This window comes from Lynx canadensis, chromosome A3, assembly GCF_007474595.2.
Source record: "Lynx canadensis isolate LIC74 chromosome A3, mLynCan4.pri.v2, whole genome shotgun sequence".
In the NCBI taxonomy this organism is placed as follows: domain Eukaryota; kingdom Metazoa; phylum Chordata; class Mammalia; order Carnivora; family Felidae; genus Lynx; species Lynx canadensis.
In genome coordinates, this window is record NC_044305.1 from 76,495,114 (window position 1) to 76,517,378 (window position 22,265).

Consider the following 22,265-nt stretch of genomic DNA (forward strand, 5'->3'; position numbering starts at 1 on the left):
AAAGAAAAAACAAAAAACAAAACAAAGGGACTGTTACCAAGTTGAATTGGTTATGCATCCAAGCTACACTCTCTAATCCAACTTGTATCTCTAATAGAGCATACATTTTTATTTATTTTTTTTATTTTTTTAATGTTTATTTATTTTTGAGACAGAGAGAGACAGAGCATGATTGGGGGAGGGTCAGAGAGAGAGGGAGACACAGAATCTGAAACAGGCTCCAGGCTCTGAGCTGTCAGCACAGAGCCAGACGTGGGGCTTGAACTCACAGACTGTGAGATCTTGACCTGAGCCGAAGTCGGAAGCTCAACCGACTGAGCCACCCAGGTGCCCCTAGAGCATACATTTTTAAAACCTATCTTCCTGACTCCTCCCTGTCTTTTGCTTTCTCTCCCAGTTGGCTCTGAACTTGAACAGGAAAAGGGATCCTATCCACTGAGCTTTCTTGTAAATCTAGTAGCTCCTGTGTAGCCTCATGAGAGGGATTCTTAATCTGTTTACTCACAGAAGCAGGAATTCCTAGCCTCTTCTGCTGGCATCCACAGCTTGAGAGCAGCAGACCCACAGCTTCAGGACAAGGCCTGAAAGATTTATATTACTTGTCTGCTTTTAGGGCACAGAAGTGTGTCATTTGTATTTAAGCATAGCTATGCCTTTTGATATTTATTTATTTATTTACTTATGCTACATTGTAATAGTGGAGAGAATGGCCAGTATGTGGCTATGTGGCTTTGCAATTCCACTTTCATGACAAATCTTTCTCAGTGACTTTGTGCCTGCTGTTTCCTCTACTTGACATGCTTCTGCCTTGAACTGTCTCTCCCTGACCAAATTGTCCTTTAAGGCTCGACCTTGGTGAGTCTTTTTTTTTTTTCTTTTTTTCCTAGAAAACTTGTGTTGTAAACTGTACTTACAACCTAGAAATGATCCTTTTAGGTGTCTTCCTCATTAGGTTGTAGGCTTTAAGATGGAGTGTTACACATTTTCATGACTCCAGCATGGGTCCAGTGCTTGGCACACAAGCAGCTTTAGTAAATGCTTCTTGATTGATTTATCATTAAAGTAAAGGTACAATTGTGTGTTTGTGTTGATAGATCATATATAGATTAATGCATTCATTTTTTTTTCTCATTTTTATTAGAATGTGATTTCATTCCCTCCTTACCATTTCTGCCAATACTGCTTTAACAATTTACAACGTCTGAAAAGCAGCATGATGAGATGGAAAAAACATGGATTTTAGAGTCAAATTGTTTGACTTTGTTCATCTTCTTAACTTCTATCAGCATCTATTTCCTTGTCTGTAAAATAGGGTTAACAGTAAATTTTGCATGATTTTATAAGTTTTAATTGCCAAATCACATACTGAGCCCATACTTCTTACTTTCCTATCTCTGTTCTGGCTCCCTTGTATTATTATTATTATTATTACTATTACTATTATTATTTGAGACAGAGAAAGAGGGAGAGAGAGGGGCAGAGGGAGAGAGAGAATCTTCATCACGTCCCATGCTCAGTACAGAGCCTGGTGTGAGGCTTGATCCCACGACCCTGGGATCATGACCTGAGCTGAAATTAAGAGTCACATGCTCAACTGACCGAGCCATCCAGGGACCTCATTGCTGCATTAATCGTTGCAATGATTTTCTAACAGAAATCAAGTTTGTTCAGAAGTTCTCCATAATCTTGAACTTTTCCCCATAGGCATAATCAGATATGGCTGCTCAGAGGCTATCTTGAAATGTAGGTTTAGTCTCCTTAGGCTTTTTTCTAGCAAAAGATTCAACCTGCTTTAAATGGAGGCTACTAGTATAGAAGGCACCTTCATAAGAGGATTCTAAAAGAGATGCATATTAGAATCTTAACAGTTGGAAGGTGCAGAATACACCACTTAAACAATATTTCCAGGAAGGGGCAATCATAGAGGAAACCCTGTCACAGCATTAGTTTTAAATGGGCAGTCATGTGGGGCACCTGGGTGGCTCAGTTGGTTAAGCGTCCGATTTTAGCTCAGGTCATGATCTCACAGCTCGTGAGTTCGAGCCCCGTGTCGAGCTCTGTGCTGAGAGCTCAGATGCTCGAGCCTGCTTCAGATTCTGTGTCTTCCTCTCTCTCTTCCCCTCCCCTTCTCATACTCTGTCTCTCTCTGTCTCTCAAAAATGAATAAACTTAAAAAAAAATGGGAATTCATACTAAAACTGCCAAAAAAAAAAAAAAAAAGCAAAATGAAACAAAATAAAAAGTGGCAAATTGCATACATGAGGAAGTTCACATGAAGTGAACTTTTTCAAATCCACAACTTGGATATCTTCTTCCCAGTTTCCTTCTAAATGAAAAGGAATGTTGGGGATAGTTTTATTTAATTCTTTAATCTTCTTCATGTTGTTGTTTGCTCTCTCTGAGTAGAAATAGGGAATGAAATTCACTTGCTTAATTCTCATTAATGTGTTATAGGAGTGGAATGGGATGAGGTTTGTTCATCCTCATTGCTTCCTTTTTCTGGGCTGGAGGCCATAAGGCACTTGGCTTCTAGAGCTCAAGCTGTTCTGTTCTTCAAATATCCCCTGACAATCAATTTATTGAGTGATCCTGATGTTGCTCCAGGGATGAGATGACAATTACAGACCCACCAGGAAGCAAAAAGGTGGCAAGAACAGCAGTTACTATACAATGGTGAGGATTCAGGGATTTGTCAGTATATGGGTGTGAGGCGAGAGTGAGAAAGAATAGTGTGTGTGTATGTGTGAGCGTGTGTGCGTGCGCGTGTATTTTCAGCAGTGAGGATAGGCGAACTTTGATGTTTCGATGTACTTAAAATATGATTCCACTCAACAATAAATGTAGCTTTTGTAATAGGAGAAAGAGCCAGAAGGGTGAAAATTTATAAAGCAAGAAAGAAAGCTGGAACAATGGCCTTTGAATGAGGCCCCTTCCACTGCTGTTAGAAAGCAAGAGCCACTCTTTGTACAGACACTACACGTGAGTGTGAACATCAGAGTGGGAGATGACGGAACGTATTTTACTTTGAGTGTTGAGTTGAAGCCAAACTTCCGTCAAGGCCAGCTGAAGATTGTTCAGTTTTTAGAACTTCTTTCTTTCCTGCAATATGTGACTCCTTTGGATTCTGTGAGTGACGATAATTGGGAGGAGGTCAATGAAGGGAGAAAGCCACTATTTTTGAAGTGATTTGACTTTTTATTGTTTTCCATGACTGATTGGATAGAATATGCATTAAATAGAAACTTCCAGGTAAATGATGCTTTGCTACCAGTTCTGTTGGGCATCTAGAAGAGTGAAAGGAAGAAAATCTGGTTTTATTTTCTCCCCAATAAACATATTAGCAAATCCTTTTCCATGCATCCATCAAAAAAGCAATTTTAAAAAAATAAAGTGTATAAATAAGCATAGCAGATGGATATGGGATATAACTTATTTAAGCTTGAGCAGTTGTTTATTTCTTCTTTGTAAGCCAATCATCTCATATGTGATTAAAAAAAAATAAGGAGGAGCTATGATATCTCCATTGTGTTGCTCACCAAGAAACAATTCCCTAGATTCTGTGAATTAAAGCTAAAAGTAAATTAAGCATATTAGGCTCCATTTTTTGCAATTAAATTCCAGTGAGTGGTCTCTTTTACTCTGTATTTCATCTCTGCCTGTTGAGTTAGTTTGAGAAAATTAGGTAGTTGGGCTTGTGTGTGTGTGTGTGTGTGTGTGTGTGTGTGTGTGTTCTTTTTGTTGTTGTTGTTGTTGTTGTCGTCGTTGTTGTTTTAGAAGAGGACGTTCTAATATTATACCATGAAGGTGAGGAAGAGAAAGCTACATAATGCTTTTGTGTGCGTTTGTTTAAACAGATTGTTACACTTAAGATTGGAATTTGAAATATATTCACACTTTCCTCTTTTGATTTCATTTTAATAAATAGCATTTTCTGAGAACAAAAAAAATGTCTAATTTTATGAGAACATTTTGTGTAAAATCAGATCCAAATCCCAGACATCCTGATAGCAACTGCCACACATCCTTTTACATAACTCCTGAGAATATTAAGGCAATCCACACCAAATTTCTATGTTAAAGACTTGTCGATAGGATTAATTCAACCCAGAGCAAGGTGACAAAAATATGTCATCTCGTAGTTATAAGGCAGCATGAGTGCAAATGGACTCCGTCCAGTTCTGATGTAAATTATAAACAATTAAAAGTACAGGAGTTACAATGCCCAGAGCTGAGAGCTGAGGACATTACTGCACACTTGAGATAACTTTGGGAACTGAAGAAGCAATTGTTTCACAGTATGACATGAAAATAACAGACAATATTTGCATCTGCAGAGTCAAGCGCAATCTTGTGTGTGGCTTTATCATATAGAGGATTTTTTTTTCAGCAAGCTGGCAGGAGCATGAGTGATGCATAATGGCAGTGGTGAATAGTTTTTGGAATAGATTAGTAGGTGACGTCATGGATAGAGGACTATTTATCACCATAATTTAACACAAGATGCAACACAATGGCTTGATGGATGCATTTTATGGTTTTCAGCCAATCATAATAATGGACCTATTGACTAAAGTTTTATGTGTCCTTTACACATCCTTCATGTTTTAGAAAAAAAAAAAAAAAAAAAACAGGGACCATACTGGGGAAGAATGAGTGATAACTCTGAAAGGGCCCGCCCTGTGTGGAGTATGTTTTCAACCTCCTCAGACCCTAGTCCTGAGGCTCTCTGTTCAAACTACCAAAGGCCAAGGCAGAGCCAATGCTACATTAAAGGAAGCATCTGAGGTGAGAGATAATGTTGCTCTCCCCTACCAATGAGGTCAGTGAGCAGGGAGCAAAGTCATTTGGGAAACTGAATTACTGTCACTTCCATGGCAGTTTTTTTCCTAAAGAAGGGAAGAGGTACCAGTTAAGGAGAGTGATACCTCTCAGATTTTTCAGAGAATTTCTTAGCCACTAGTGTCTCAGAAGATGATAAAGGAGGTTGGAAAACACTCCTTTAGAGAAAACTGTGAATTAGACATGTCAGATCAGATAATTTGCTTAAGATGGAGAGAGTATCCTTTGTCTTTTTTTTTTAACCCCCTCCCACCGTCCACAAATACGGGATGAATTTCCTTTCAGTGATTTCCCTGGACTTCTTGGCTACCATAAAAGATTTCTTCTTTTTATTTCTAAGGACTAGTGATTTTATTCATTTAATAAATGAGTTTTATTCACGAGGACTTTTATGCTTTTTATTCACCAGGACTAGTGATTTTTTTCATTTAAGTACAACAAGTAAGCAAAATGTTATATGATGCAATGAGGACAGATACCCTGATAATAGGTAGATTCTTCAGTTTCAGAACATATATACCCATCTCTTACTGATTGCCCTTGCCCTTGTCTGCAAGTGAGAGGGATAATATCATTACCCACATAGGAAGGTTGAAAGGGTTAAATGGGATAATGCAACAAAAGTATTTGAATATATTTTGCATAAGTCTTATGTTTAAGACATACTACATTTTCCAACTTTCATGCTGTGGCGTAGGGGTGGAAAGCAGGACATATGGAATAGGGCTGTTGGCTCTCCACCCTGGATCATGGTCATGATATTTGAAATATCAGGGGAGATTTAACTTCTGTTACCCTCAGTTTCCTGGTAAAATGGAACTCGATATTAACACTTGCCTCATTTGACTGCTCTGAAAATTAAATATGTTAATAAATGTAAAGGACTTGGATATAATAAGTAATAAATAAATTGAAGGCATTATTATGACTAATCCTGCTCTTGGTTTCTTTTAGGAGGTAGCCTGTCAGTGATGAAGGGCCAGTTCAGCTTTCATTGTGAATATGTATATTTGTTCCAGCTTTATTGGGATATAATTGACATATAACATTGTATAAATTTAAGGGGTACAACATGTTGATTTGATACACTTATATGTTGCAAAATGATTACCACAATAGGTGACACTTCTGTTATGTCACATAATTGCCATTTCTTTTTTGTGGTAAGAGTATTTAAGATCTAGTTTCTTAGCAACTTGCAAACATATAATATAATATTATTAACTATAATCACTATGCTATCCATTAGATCTCCAGAATTTACCATTGTGAACATTTTAAACACTGTAGGTTATATATTTGTATATGCTATTTGTTTGTACTTTTCATTTGCCACAATTTGAACTGCAAATGGAACAACTAACATCTCTTTAAATGGGCCTCTGTGAAGAGAGAAACTTTTCTTTATGGATGGTAGACAGAGGAATAAATTCCTTATTTATCTATCCATTCATCCATCTAAACTTTTTGAAATCATTACTTTATGAAGGAGACCAGATGGCTCAGGAAATTTGTGATCCTCATACTTTCATTGGGAAAATGCTTTTAAATTAAAAATCTAAAAGCATCTTACCAGTATTAGCTCATTGCTCATTAGAAATAACCCAAGATTCTTGGTTCAATTCAGCTTCATGATGCTAATTAGCAAAAGCATATCTTAATCTTGTCCTTTGTGTGGCTTATAAAAATGGTACACTTTGTTTCCAAAGAGTCTATATATTTGCACCGTAACCATTTTGTATTCTAACTTTGGTTTCACCAAGAAATAGAAAACATGATACTAAAGTAGAACAAATTGCAAGAAAGAAAGAATAAAGAAACATAAAATAGATATTCACTGTGTCGAAGAAAAAAATACCTGGCCAGGCCATAAGTAATAGTGCATGGGGTATCATATTCATGCCAGCGTGTTATTAAGTTGAGTGTGAAAAACATTTTAAAGAAAATTTGAGGTTTTAATTCAAGGAGATTTACATAATTCCTCACACTCAGTGGAGTGAAACTCATGATACATGTAAGGTAAGGGAAAGCTATTCCAGTGTTTGAAAAGATACATTGCATGAGAAGGGGAGACAAAATGCCAAGAGAATGTTCTAGGAAACCAGTGAAAATGATGATGCAGAGTGTTCTGTTAAAAGTAAAGAGAGAGAATGAGAGAGAGAGAGAGAGAGAGAGAGAGAGAATATTATCTTATGTTGGAGAACATGGATACTACATTTCAGGTGTAGGTAACACAGCTGAATAAGAAACAAATCATCTTTGGTGATGGTGGAAGCCAGCCACCTGAGAGCATGTGAAACATCCTCACTTTACATAGGTTTCATTCCATGCCTTGCTGCCAAGTCTTGTCAGGTTAAGCCATTTTCATTTTGTGATAGGCCAGGGAAAGATCTAATGAAGTTGGATTTCAGCAATACATTTGGCAATCTGCAAACAAAGGTGGTAAAATATGGGTAGGATAGTATGTGAGTACTTTTGTAACTATTTAATCACATGCCAAAGAGTGCTACTTAATGAAGCAAAGTTTACGCTTAGGGACTTAACTAGGCTTGTGCTTCTGCCAATAGTCTGACTTTGTTCCATATTTTTAACAATAGCTTTGATGATAGTATAGATGGCTTACTTGTCTGATTGGTAGACAACGGGAAAAAGGCGAAGTAACTCTTATTTGCTTCATGATCAACAAGGTCTCAAAGGCTGCAACCATGGGTCAAATGTAATGAAATAGAACCCAAAAGAGGGGGGGAAAAGGCGGAACAGTAGTAGCACGTTTTATAAAGACACAGTGCTCAATTGGTTCTGAAAACCCATCATGTGTCAACACTGTGATGCAGCTACTAGAAGAGCCGTGTGACTCGTGGACATTTATTTAGCGTCAGTACCAAGGAGGTGAGTGTTAGAGAGTATGGGGGTTTGGTAGCAATATCAGCAAGATACTCCTAAAGTTAGTTGGGCTAGATGAGTGTGGAGTGGCTGCAAGTCTTGTATGCAATATGATAAAGAGCTTACAAATCACTTAAGGTGCTCGACTAACAATCTCTATGTCCTCCCAACTTTGAGATTCTAGAACTTGCCAAATACAGCTTTATATGAGCCATGGAGATGAAATTTAATATTAAAGAAATGAAGTAAACGGAGAGACCAGTTGGCATTCATGCAAAAAAACCTTGAGCTAAAATCTCTGTTTTTTTGCCAAGTGTTTTACGGTATGTTTCCACACACCCTGTTTCAAAGCAGTACAAAAAGAAAAAGGCCCTCAGATGGCAATTAACCCTTGAACTTTTATTTAATTTGGAATTTGAATGAATTTCTCCACCATCAAGAGGGGCTTTCAGGCTGACACATAGAGATAACCTGCGGTTCCAAATCTTCTGGTAGGATTCAGAGATGACCGCAGTCCCCACTTTATTTGACTTTTACTGAGTCTTTCTGTTTGCCTAGCCTTGTTTAGGTGCAAGGAATAAAAACAGTGACCGAAAGACAATCTAGCAGCTCACAGTTGCATACATTTTCTCTGGGTGTTGCTTTCATCCATGAACCATCATTTTTTGGAAGCAAAGACCAAGAACCTTTTTGGGTCGAAGTCTTTGTTAAGGATATCCATTTTTCCCCTCAAATATAAAGTATTCTTTTATTTTCTTTTTTCTAAAATAAGCAATACTTTTTAGTACATTCTTCCACAGTTAGCCTTTGATTTTGTTTTGATTTTCACAATAAAGTATAAGTATTTCAAAGACCGGGACCATCTTTGAATCCTGAGTTGACCAGCAATTTTGGCACAGCTTAGGCACTCCGTGGATGCTTATTGGATTTTAAATTTACTGATACTTGGATTAAAGAAAATTAAGGAAACATGACAAATAGCACTAGTGATCCTGGATTAGATGCTGCACAAGTAAAAGGGCTTTAGGGAGACAATTGGTAACATTTGAAGAATGTCTGTCAACTAGGAAATGGTTTTGGATTTTACTGTTAATTTCGTGATTTTGATCATTGAACTGTGGCTATTAACATTAATTAATATTGTAAATATGTTAGCATTTGAGGAGTCTGGATGAAGGTCATGGGGGACACTTTCTACTGTTTTTGCAAATGGTTAGCATGTCTGAAAAAATAAAATGATAAAAAGAAAAGGGAAAATGTTTTTTGATGATGTGGTTTCTCAGTGGTTTCTAACAAAATAGCATGGGGCAAGATAAATTGGTATTTTTCTAAGGCTTGGGTATTTATAGGAGAAGAGGAAGTGGTTCTGCCTTGTGCATAAATCATAAGCATGTTCTAAGGTACCATTGGCAGGCGTCCCTTGGGATTAGCAATATCAGATCACAGGAAAGTGGTAGTTGGGTAGAAGGCCATTTGTCCACCTGATCTTTAAAACTCTGTCAACCAGACTGATGTGGAGTGTGTTCTCTATTTAATTCTATAGAAAGTAGCCTAAAAGATGACTTCAAGCTGACTAGGAGTTAATTTTCAATGCTAACCTTCAATTAATTTGTAACTTTTTTGGCACTCGGTTTGCTGGAATGGCTGTAATTATGTTGTTTTCTGAACGGTGAATTCATTCAGGGCATACTCTCCAGACTGTTTATACAGCTGGAAAATAGCAATGGTAATAGATGAGGGGAAAGAAGTTAATAAGGAACTTACTTTAAAAATTCAGTTATCTATGTGGGTATTTTTTAAGTGTCTCATGAGCCATTATTGGGTAGCTTAAATTAAATTTTTCATGGTCGCCATTTTAAATGAGCTCGTAATAAAATTGCTACATGTTTTAATATTTTAAATGCTGTCTTGAATTTGAATGCATACTTGACATCACAAAGGAGGCAGCTTAATGCCTTTTTAATACTTAGTTCACCATTTGCTGAAGAAAGCCATGTTGGTTTTCCATTAAGGAAACCAAGCCTGTCATCTACAAATTTCTCCTTAACCAGAGCTGCTCTTAGTGTTTTCTGGAATTCTTTCTATGATCAATTCAAACCCAGGCAGGATGTATTGCTGCCATATTGGTTTTAGCTGATGGGTTACAAAAATTGCCTGTGAGATGAATGAGGATGCTTGCAGAGGATCTTCAGGCTTTTACAATACATGCTCTCACACCTTACTTTCTATTTAGCCAAAACAACACTCTTCAACAACAAAGATTTCCTTCTGATCAGAAATGCCCTTGGTGTGGTTGCACACCTTGTCTTTAACAAACTACTAACTTCAAGAGCTGTCGTTTCGACTGAGGTTGATTCTTGCACTGTCAATAAAACATAGACTGCTAGACTCTAGACCCTGAGTTTCTGATTCAGAAGGTCTGGGGTGAGGCTGAAAATTTACATTTCTAATAAATTCCCTGGTGATGCCGATGCCCGCAGGTCCAGAGACCACAATTTGAGAACTGTTTCTCTAAGACAGAGGTTAGCAAACTATGCCTGTGGACACCTGGTTGCCCACTATTTTTGTAAATAAGGGTTTTATTGGAACACAGCCATGCTCCTCATTTACATATTGTCTATGATTGCTTTCAAGCTACAATAGCAGAGGTGAGTAAAGCCTAAAAGGTGTATTACCTCACCCTTCACAGAAAAAGTTGTCTGACTCCTGCCCTAAGGTATTCCTCCTAATTCTGTTCTCAAACATGACCTAGGTGTGAGGTGTGGATGTGATCAGATCTGGGCAATAGAACAGCCACCCATTCCCTCTCTGTCAAGGCCCTTTTGCACCTGCCCCTTCCTTTCTTTTGCAAAGTCTGTTCTCAGAACAGAAATGGCTCTGCTATTAGTCATTTACCCCTTATTCACTTGTTTCCTCTTCAGAAGGCATTTGCATCTTAATGATTCTCTCTTCTTATGGGATGAAAAAAAAAAAAAAACTCTGTGAATTACATTTGCAGTATCACAAGCAGGAGAGTTCATTTTGCCATAGGAGCGAGGAAATCCCCCTTTCTCAGTCCCAGTGAGAGGCAGCCCCTAGAATGGGCATCTCCCTCTGCCAAAGTACACTCAGACAAGAAAAGAGAACTCTTCCTAACTTGTAGCAGCAATTTCTTGCCGTGGCCTTCCATGCTGGGCCTGAGGCCTTTGCTCCAGTGAATAAAATCTGGTTTTGACACTGTTAATGGGTTGGAGGAGAAGGGTCAGTTTCACAGATGTCTAAATGTTTGTTCTCAACCAAGCCAGACATCAGTCCTCCCACTGGCCCCTGAGGAAACTTTTATTTCCTGGGGGAACAAGTGGACCGCAGGATTTCTTTATGTCCATCATCTTTCTACATTTCCTACCTTTGTAGTCTACCTACCCAAATGATTTGTGTTGCACACATACTTCTTGCATAGATACTTTATTTCTTGTGCTGTGCTTTTGTTTATGGGTCTCTTTTGCTGAGAAAGCATGTGTTTTTTTGTTTTGCTTTGTTTTTTTTTTTCCTGTTCACATGGTTACTTTCTCTACATCCTCCATTCAAGTGCTCCCTCCTCCAGGAGGCCTTCCCTGCCTCCCTCAAGATGGACAGTTGACACTTTGTGTTTCCATGATTCTCTGGCACCTCAGCATCACTGACCTTCCCCGTCATTTTCTAATCTAATCTAATTGGCTGTTTCTCTAGGCTCACTCAAAGCGGGCTATTACTTATTTCTGTATGTCCCATCCCTAGCACAATGCTAAAATGTGAGTCATACTCAAAGTTGTTTGTTGGATGAATAAGTAATTCGGAGATACACCCTCAGATGAGTAAAGCCTCATTCACATCATCCATGCACACAGAGTGGTAACTTGGTAATAGTTCCATTGATGGGATTCCCTCAAAACAAAATTAACCATCTAGTTATTTCTTTCTCCTCTACCTTTGGGAGAACTCCTCCATTTTTACCAATATTTAGGAATATCACAACTTTTCTGGTGGTGGATTTCCCCTGCCTGCCAGATGAGTCTAATCCAACCAGTTCTTGGAACCTGCCAGGATTAGTTCAGGATCTAATGAGAATGAGGAGGAGGAGGTTTGCAGAATCAGAGGCACTGCAGAAACCTGTGGCAGTATCACTCTCACACAGTGTCATGGTGCCATTTAACATTCTTGTGTCCTAGAATTCTTCCTGATTTTAGGAATTCACTCTTCAGTCTTAAGTCGGATAAGCTAAGGCAAAGACTCATTCAATATCCTTTCTTTAGTCTTGGAGAGGAAACAAGGGAAATGATACATGTTTATATTCTGTGCTTCTCAGAATTGTTAGCAAATGTGTCTGTAGAGAGGACAGCTCTCAAGGTCCTATATTTTAAACATCTGTTTTTAAACAGTAGGTTTCTCCTTAGAAACACTCATTGCATTGACATTTGCAGATTTCTACAGTGGAAGGTCAATAACTGAAGTTTTAGAAAGTATATCCCCTCTCTGCTTGGGTCCCTCTGGGCAAAAGCAATTCCTACATCTTTTAATGTTTGGACCATTGGGACACCTGGGTGGCTCAGTCAGTTAAGCAGCCGACTTCAGCTCAGGTCATGATTTTATGGTTTGTGAGTTTGAGCCCCGAGTTGGGCTCTGTGCTGACAGCTCAGAGCCTGGAGCCTGCTTCTGATTCTGTGTCTCCCTCTCTCTCTGCCCCTTTCCTGCTTGCTGTCTGTTTCTGTCTCTCTCTCTTTCTCTCTCCCAAATAAAAAACATTAAAAAATTAAAAAAAAAAAAAAAAACCACAAAGCTTGGACCATTGCATGACCCAGGTGGAAAGGGGGCTTTTAGGGCCAGTGAGCATGGAATTTTCTCACTTCATCCCAATTATGGAGAAACCTGCACTAAATAGCACTTTGAAAATTACAATGCTTGGTCCAGCATGGACATTTGGACACATGTCCCTGAGTGAGCAGTATCCGCCCTAGCAGAACAAGGGTCCTTCTTGCTCCCTTTCCAGTTTTGGGATCATCTTTATCAGCCTCATTTGAAAATTCTAAGATTCCCTGTAGTCACTATGCTCCCTCCCTAGTCATTCATTCACTTAGTCATGCAACAATAATTTATTAAATTCTAACCATCTTCCAGGGACTAAACTGAGTGCTGGGGTGAAGCTCTGTTCTCCCTCATGGATGAGGTTGATAGTCTAACTGGAAAGATATTGTGTCTTTAAACAAGAAGATATATGATGTAGCCGAAATGAAAACAAAGGGAAATCGAACTAAATGGCAGAACTTGCATCTCTTAGCTAGGACTGTTAAGGAAGGCTTGCTTCCAATGGGAGATGGTGTTTGAACTTCATCTTGAAGAATAAGCTCATCAGATGCATAAGGGAAAGAAGAGAGAACATTTCATGTAGAGGATAGTGTGTGCAATCAAAAGGCAGGTAGAATCGTGTACTACTCAGAGTATGATGAGTTGTTCAGTGTGGCTGTGGTTTTGGGAAGTGGAGTGGGAAGAAGAGGCAGGAAAGTAAACAGAAATTGGGTTTTAGAGGACCTGAACTGCTAATGAGTTTGTCTGTGGTTCTTCAGAAAAGGGAAAAACATTGAGGAATTTTGAACTATTTCATCACAAGATACATGGGTGTTTGGTGTGGGACTAATATATCCAAACACCTTGGAATCCTTCTCAGCAGTGGATGAGTCCTAGTAACACCAGGAACTAGTCTTTCCTCTTATTACTGAATCTCTCCAGATAAGTTTTAGAGTGTTTGAAATCATAACATATTTTTTTTCTGAGATTGGCTTTCTTTCTTTCTTTCTTTCTTTCTTTCTTTCTTTCTTTCTTTCTTTCTTCCTTTCAAATTCAAATTAGTTAATATATAGTATAATAATGATTTAAGGAATAGAATTTAGTGATTCACCACTTACATATAACAGTGCTCATCACAAGTACCCTCCTAAATGCCCATCACCCATTTAGCCCACTGCCACCCATCCCCCCACCAGCAACCCTCAGTTTGTTCTCTGTATTTAACAGTCTCTTATGGTTTGTGTCCCTCTCTGTTTTTATCTTATTTTTCCTTCCCCTGTGTTCATCTGGGAGCTGAATGCCTTAATGCTCTTGCACCTTACATATTCCATTAAGTAAACTTTGGTGTAAAACAAAATCAGAGGGTTACTTTTGTGGCTAGAGATTAATAGTGCCCCCACATTCGATTATCCTCTCCTTTCTGGGCACACGGGAACTCTTCCCAGCTTCCCTTAGCACTAAGTTTGATGCACATACTAGTTCAGGCCAATGGATTATGAAGATAAGTGAGTAAGTATAATTTCTGATTAAATACTTTAGGGGCACCTGGTTGGCTCAGTCGGTTGGGCGTCCGACTTCAGCTCAGGTCATGATCTCACAGTCCATGAGTTCGAGCCCTGCGTCGGGCTCTGTGCTGTCAGTTAAGAGCCTGGAGCCTGCTTCGGATTCTGTGTCTATCCCTCTGCCCCTCCCCCACTCACGCTCTGTCCCTCAAAATATGAATAAATGTTTAAAAAATTTAAAAAAAATACTTCAAAGTGGTGTAAGTTTTCCATTTTTCCCCCTGCTGATGCAATCCTGGTAGGCCCATGTTGAGATAGCAGTGTTAGGAGATGGTGAGAACCTTCCTCAGCCGGATCCCCGAATGTCCATATGGATCAGAGCTACCTGGTGACTTGTGTGCGAGATGAAGCAAGAGTCTAAAATGAAGCCTGGTCATATTGCACTACTGAGATTTTAGAATAAGTTTGTTACCACAGCCGGGGGGATATCCAGAATTTATGGGCTGTGAAACTTATACAATTTGATAGATAGGTGTTTTTACAACAGAACACGAAAATAACTTACTTTGGTAAATTTGACAAAACATATGACCGTGAAGACTCATTTGCTAGGATCCTTCTAGGGCCTTGGTGGGAGTCTGTATAGATGAGAGGCCCTGATGTTTAGGGCTTATTAGCTGTACTGTAAGTCTGCCTCTCCCCACAGCATAGCCTACTCTGATACAATTTCTTAGAAACATTTCCATCTCAGGCCTTCTGTTCCGTCATGGAAAGCAAAGTTCTGTTTCCTGACAGGGAAATTCACTCATTCCTTTAACGGTAGGAAAGGTTTTGGAGGGGAGCTGGTGACGATTCCTACTCCCCTGAAACCGTCCCTGTGGTGACAGACACACATCCACACATGTGCATCACCCCAGTAGCGCCGTTTGTGTCTTGTGAAAGAGGAGCATAGACAACTTGGAATCCGGGGGAACGGTCCGCCAAACGCCCCAGCTTTTACTTCCCCTAGCTTTGAGAGTTTGCAGATTGCTATCAGAAATTCTCAATGAATGATTGGTTGTCCACTGGATCCATCTCTTCACCCAGTCACTTATTTAACAAGTATTTCTTGGGTCTGAAACTACTCTAGTTGCTGGAGATAGCATGATGAGCAATATTTTTGTGGTGCCTGTACTCCTGCAGTTGAAAACCTAGCCAATTCCTTGATCGCTACTATCAGAATATATGGGGCCGAAGTTAATTCTTTCCGATCTGTGGGTTAAGATTGTCCTGAGCCAAATGAGTTGACTGACCTTTGCCCCTTTTCGACTTCCCACTTGAGGCAGCAGAGAGAACGAATTAGGTCATTCAGGAAAAACTGTTATAGCCTCGGGAAGAAAGTGCTATTTAAATCCAAATCATTAGCACCAATAAATCTAATAATAGACATATAAATTCATAATGCATTTGAATAACTCTAAAATAAATATGTGTGGCGATTAAGTGATGCTGTAATTGGAACTCTGTAGGTGGAGGTGGGATGAGGGGGAGAGAAAACCACTTTTTCTTCTAGTCCTTATTAACCACCCAAATTTGGGAAGTGTTAACTTGGAAGTGGAATTGTGAGAGCATCTCTGATTATGAAGGGCAGGCTAATGTAATTACTTTCTGTGCGACACTTTTGCAAGGTGTACATGCATGTCCTTTGAGTCTGTTTCTCATTGTTATTATTAAAATTTTTGCTAAATTGCCAAAATCTCATAGCAGTCAAGGAGCTTTATATGGGAATCATGCTAAATGTGGAGCTTGGGCGCAGTCAGGTGATCATTGAAATATGAACGGTGGTCATGGATTAGCATCCACTTCTCAAATTTCATGCAGTTTGCAGGCTACAGTGGCTCATTCTTATTGCGTGATATGTAATGGCTCAGTACTTACAGATTTTCTGTTTTTTAGTGCCAGCCCTTTCCTTCCCCCCAACAAGAGCTATCTTTATGACACCCACATATTTTAAATGAAAGAAAACATAAATACATGCAAAACTGTCATTGGCTTTTAAGGTATTATATAAGTGATTAAATTTTATCATGAGGAGACAACCAGCTAATGGTTTTAGTGGAACACATAAAACCTCATAAAATACAAAAGTTAAATTTTGTCATATAATGGGAATCGGTTAGAGAAACCAACAGAGTTTCCTTTTCCCCCTGAATAAATTCTAAACAGTCCTTAGAAAATGAATTACCAGACTGCAAATCAGGATGAAATATTTTATAGCCATAAAACTAAAGCTACTTTCAGACCACTTAGTTGGAAGGAGAAAAAAAAAAAAAAAAGGGAGAGTAACTTGTCAACCCTGTTGTTGCAGTGTCATTGCCAATGGCATTGATGCTGGGCTCTGCCTCCATTTTAACAGTTTGACCTTGTTTAGAACAACCTGAATCCCATCGACAGGGCTCCCTCACAATCCCCCAACCAGAATAGAAGGCGCAGCCCCTCCGAGAGCACATTCAGCTGGAGCTTTGCCAATTGAAGTAATTACGTGATGAAACTATTTAACTTTGACTAAAATACTCTCACCAGGTTCTTGCAAACGGTGTGTCTTATATCTTGTCGAAGCAATTTTATATCATGCCTTTAAAGTACAGTAATGGCCCCTTGCATTGACAGAATCCTCGTAAAAGGAGAAGACCGAGACCTGGCTCATGAAGTGGTATTGATTTTCTGAGTTCCTGCTCGAGTTGCCAAAGATACAACACTGTTGTTAAGGAGAGGAGATGCCTTGGCCTTCAATATCACAGGAGGGTTCCTCGGTAAGCACAGGCGTCCGGAGGCCCCTGTGATAAATAATGTATTTGGGTGATAACTGCCTGTATTACTTTGTTAGTTTTAAAGTGACTCAGCACTCGTTCATCCCAAATGCTTCTGGATGTCACTGGTAGCTGTGGCAAACTGTTCTATATATAAATAGTGCCCAGACTCAAAGAGAGCTCCTCTTGAGGGTTAATTTACATGAATGATTTATTTTAGGCAGATTTTTCTAAATTTTAATCAGTTAGGACAATGACCAGATCTGACTTCTGGGTAGAGTGATGGCTTCAATTTGTTGCTTAAAGAGAGCTTAAATGTGTCTGCAGATCCGGAACTATATCTAATACAGGTTAAGTTAGTTTTTAGTCACTTCTAGTAAGTTCGTGTGAGAAAGATTTATAACCTTGAGCATAGCTCTATGTATGTCATTATAGATAGCAAGAGAAGGAAACCAAGCATCTGATCAGATGCTTGCAAAATATGCATTTCCACCAACCTACATAAATGGATACAACTTAATCTTCCCTTTTTTTTTCAATCTTAAGTTGATAAACTGCACAGTGTCTAATGCTGAATAAAAGTAAGAAGAATGATCTGATGATTTTCAAGGAAAATTGAAAGTTATGTTTTTTAATCTATTGAAAATATGAATATCTGTACTCAAAGCCTTTTTTTCTTTTTGGTAGTGGTGGTGGTGGTGTGTGTATGGGGAGGTGCTGTAGAGATGTAAGGGATAGGAGTGTTGTATATTGACCCCACTCCTGATTAGAACACTTCTTGGAGAAAGATAAAGATGAGGGTGGAAGGTTTGGAACAGTGGAGGCAGAGCTAAGTCTCTGGCAGAGAGCCACGTAGTATGTGTCCCTGTCCCCCATCCCCACGGGGCCCACATGAGTACCCCATGAGAGAAAAGGAGAGGGAGAAGAGGAGGGAGGTACACACATGGTTTTTCCTCACTGAGAAGACAGAGAAGGCCAGAAAAGCAGGGCAATCGGCTGGAGTCTCTCCTAATCAATTAAGATGATACTGGTCTAGTAGCTTCTCTTTCCTCTCCTATTCTAAAAAAAACTGGAAGAGCTGGCAAGTTGGCCATGAGCCATGAATGTACATGTTGTGCGCTGCTTAACTTTCAGGAATGTCACTAAAGTAACAGGGCTCTTTGTTGGGATAGCTTTGGTGGTGAGGGTACTGTCTGCCTTGTAGCCTTTGTTGAGTGACATCACTGGAATTATGCAGCGTTCAGCCAGCTTGCCAGCGTGCAGTGGTCCTGGAGAAAAGATGCTGTGCAACGAGAAGATAGCGCGACCTCAGTGTCCTTATCCTTACTCCAAGCCCTTCGAGGTCACAGATGGCTCTAGGCTTGGCTGGGGAGAGAACTTTAAGTCATATTTGAGATTATGGTTTTTAAATGAATTGGAGTGACTCTTAAATGAGACAAATCTATCCTGAAAGAGACTGGGGGTTTATGAAACAGCAAGGTATGAAGAGAACCATTTATCGGGGGAGGTAAGGATTAACATGGTAGAGTGGGAGGCGGTGCTAGAAAAGAGTCATATTGTTTCATGTTTACATGGCAATGAGTAGCAACTTCTCAATAAATTCAGTACATATAAAATGAGAAGATTGCCACTCTCTTTCCCTGCAATCTCAGAACATTTTCATCACACCAAAATACATATTTTCTCATGAGTCTAAGGAAACTTACTTGCCTAGAAATCAGTTTTGCTTGACTTTGTGCTCTATTTCCAGTGAGGAGGCTCCTCCTAGTCACGTGTCTGCTGTGCCCTGTTTCCAGGGATGGACTATCACCTTTCCCTGTGTCTGAATCCATTCTCATGGTTTTCTACAACTGAATGCCTTTACGATCATGATCCTGTTTTACTCTCAGTAGTTGTCTGAACCCCCATCCCTTACCTGAGTTTTATTTAATCTGATGCCAAAAAGTTTAGGGTTTGCTGAGATTCATGTGGACAACCTCCCAAACTGGTTGGTTTAGGAGACGTACTAGTGCAGGACCACTGAGGGCATTGCTGCTTGGTCAGCAGCCTCCTAAGACACTGTGTACCTTATTTCAGGTGGAAGGAAGCATCTTTGGCAATCCCAGTACCACCCAACATTTACCATTTGGTTACCGAGGAATGGTGTCATTCCTGGGTGTAATCGCGTTCTTCTAAATGTTCTGTCATCTTAGATGGACGATGTGAGGATAGTTAAGGGTCCATTAGCCTGGGGCAAATGAGGAGGTGATGCCCTCTGAAGCTTGATGAAGGTCAATTAAGGACAACTGAAAGATAACACTAATTCACACAGTGGGTAATAAAACAAGGGACCTCATTATCCTAAAAGGTGATACTGGAAGGAAATATAAATGGATTTTAAAAGGGTTTGGACAAATTTATGAATGACAGATTCATAAATGGTTTTAAAGAAAAGTGGGATGCAGTTGACCTTTAAGGTGGATGTCAGGAAAGATAGTCATACCTTCTTGGGCCCTTCCACTTAGAGCTGTTTTGAGCAACAGGACCCAGAGTTGAAGGGAACACAGGCATGGGTGGTCAGTCTATTGCCAGCTCAGGAACACATGGAGAGCAGAATGGAAGCAGAGAGGTTGAACTTTGAAGGCACACCACTTTCCAGTTCAATGGCCGTGGGAAACATCAGACGTCTAACAAAGGGAAGGATAATATGTAATACGTACTTTGCACAGCTTTTAGGATCAGAGAGACTATGTGCAGAATATGTCCAAAGTCTATGGCGAGCACTCAAAAATTGCAACTGTTATTATGAGTAAATCAATGGATATTAAAATGACACTCTTTGCTACTTTTAAGCACAGTCACTTGTGCTGGGCCGGTGGTTTCATTACATCATTGAATATTCCATCTGTAGAACCACATAACTTTAGACCGTTACCCATAGAATCTTGGCAAGTGGACATCGCCTTGAAGAGGTTGGTTCTAAGAGCAGCCTCAGGTATTGTGATGCCTTGATGTAATTTTAGGAAGTTTTAGGTGCCTACACTAAAGGCTTATACCTCTCCCACCCGTTACCTTCATGCTGAATCTCTTTACAAAGGACAAGATTTACCGAAGCTCTGAAAGCTTCCCAAACAACCCTTTGAGGAAAGACAAGGTGCATTTAATGAAAATCCTTTGACACCACACTGCCAATACCACCCTGCCTAAGAATTTGAACATTAATTAATAAGAATTATTAAGAACAATAAGAACATTAAGACCAAAAAACAAAATTAAAACCAAAAAAAAAAAAAACCTTTCTCTTGCTGAAATGGTGTGATTTAGGGGTAGATGACACTTTTGGGTAGGAAAATACCTTCAGGAGCCCTCTTTCTTCAGAAAGACAAAATCCTTTGGATCTATTATGGAAAAGAAGTGAGAGAAATACTCATTTAGTTTTGCATAATTGAAAAACATAAAATTTGAGTTTTATAGTGACAGTCGATAAAAGAGATGGGCAGAGGACTTTTGCCTGGGTGTTTAAGGAAAGAAATGATGGGCGAGAAATTCCCTGGAACGAGGATGACCAAGGGACTTTAAGATTAATGGTATTTGCTTTGCAATTTTAGGTTGTTCCTATTTGGTGTTGTGTCATGATCTCTTCTATTCTACCCAAAGTAAAAATTAAAGTTAGTCACATGCAATAGCTTTGTACTGGTGGTACTTTGGGGGAAGCAAAGAGGACAGAGGAGATGATGCACATGGGTAAAGTGACCAAGGAAAGAGGGGCAGTCTGGGGAGGCAGGGCCATAAGTAGAAAGAAATAAGTGGGAGTGACCAGGAAAGTAGGACATCCTTCCCTTCCTGGAAACTCTCAAATGTGTTAGGGACTGTACTACATTTCCCATGTGTGGGACTGGGCTGAGCCTGGGTCATTTCATCAGGACATTTAAAGGAGACTGTGTACCTAGAAGATGGGCGGGCTTGGGACATTCATATTATATGTCTGTTATCATTTGAACTCCATTTAAATGAACTCATGTCCCAAAGATGCTGGTATTTGTTAACTTTCATCAATTGTCAGTTATGGAGATACAGACCGAAACAATGAATGCTAGTCAAATTAATACTTCATTGTATGTGCACAGTACTTGAAATTTTACAAAACACTCCCATCTCTATTATTCATTTGACTCTCCAATCACTCTGTTAAATAGGTAGCAAATTAGGAAAATTTTAGTTTTTCCTAATTTAGGTATCTAGAAATCCCATCTTTAAATAGGTTATAGTTCACTCTATGCAAGTAAGTCCTTGGATATTTGTTAAGCGTTAAGTAGTTGACTCATAGTTGGTTAGAAAACCCACATGGTTGGGGCGCCTGGGTGGCGCAGTCGGTTAAGCGTCCGACTTCAGCCAGGTCACGATCTCGCGGTCCGTGAGTTCGAGCCCCGCGTCGGGCTCTGGGCTGATGGCTCAGAGCCTGGAGCCTGTTTCCGATTCTGTGTCTCCCTCTCTCTCTGCCCCTCGCCCGTTCATGCTCTGTCTCTCTGTCCCAAAAATAAATAAACGTTGAAAAAAAAAAGAAAAAAAAGAAAACCCACATGGACTGGAATGTTGGTTTTGTTACAATTTATGTACCCTGGTATTCAACATTAATATAGAAAAGGTAGAGGGGACATTTGCTGAGCCGAATGCTCAGGTCTCTGGTATCTTGGACACACAGAACAATATGTAAAGTAATAGCAAAAACAAACAGCTTAGGAAAAGCAAAGCAAGGTATATTTGTAATTCCTGAAAAGGATTTACGATCTATATAAACATGAATCATAAACCCATTGGCAAATAGATCCAAGCTCTTTCAGGAAGATGTTTCATTTATATGTGGGAACTAAAAAGTCAGGATGAGAGAGGCAGTCAACAACAGAAAAGAAGATTCACGTTACTCAGAACACATAATACCTTGGTAAATGATTATCCTGACATTTTAGTTATAGACATTTGATTTTAATTTCCTCCACACCTGTGCTCACTTTTGAGGGGACAAGGCTTGCCAATAATCCTCTCAGATTTTTTTGGGGTTATATAGCCTTATGGAAAGTCTTCTCTGTAAAATACTGGACAAGTTTCTCTGTTAAATTTCTACTGTAGGCTCACTAGAAAGGTTCAAACTATATCCATCAAGAGGAAAGTGAAGGAGGAAGTAAAGGAGTCTATAATCCAAGCTTTGCTACATATTAGCTGAGTAGCCTTAAGCAAGTTGCTTATGTTCATTCATATATTTATTCAGGTAATCAGTGGATATTTATTGATTTCTTATCACATTTAAAAAATATATTTTCCACAATGATCAATATGAATATGAGAAAACAAAGCCATTTCCCTCAGGTGGCATACCACTTAGCAGACTTGAACTCAAACAGGAACTGAAAACAAGAAAGGAGAGCTTAGGACAGTGTTTGTCAGCCTGTAGGTCCTCCAATAAATATATCTAATG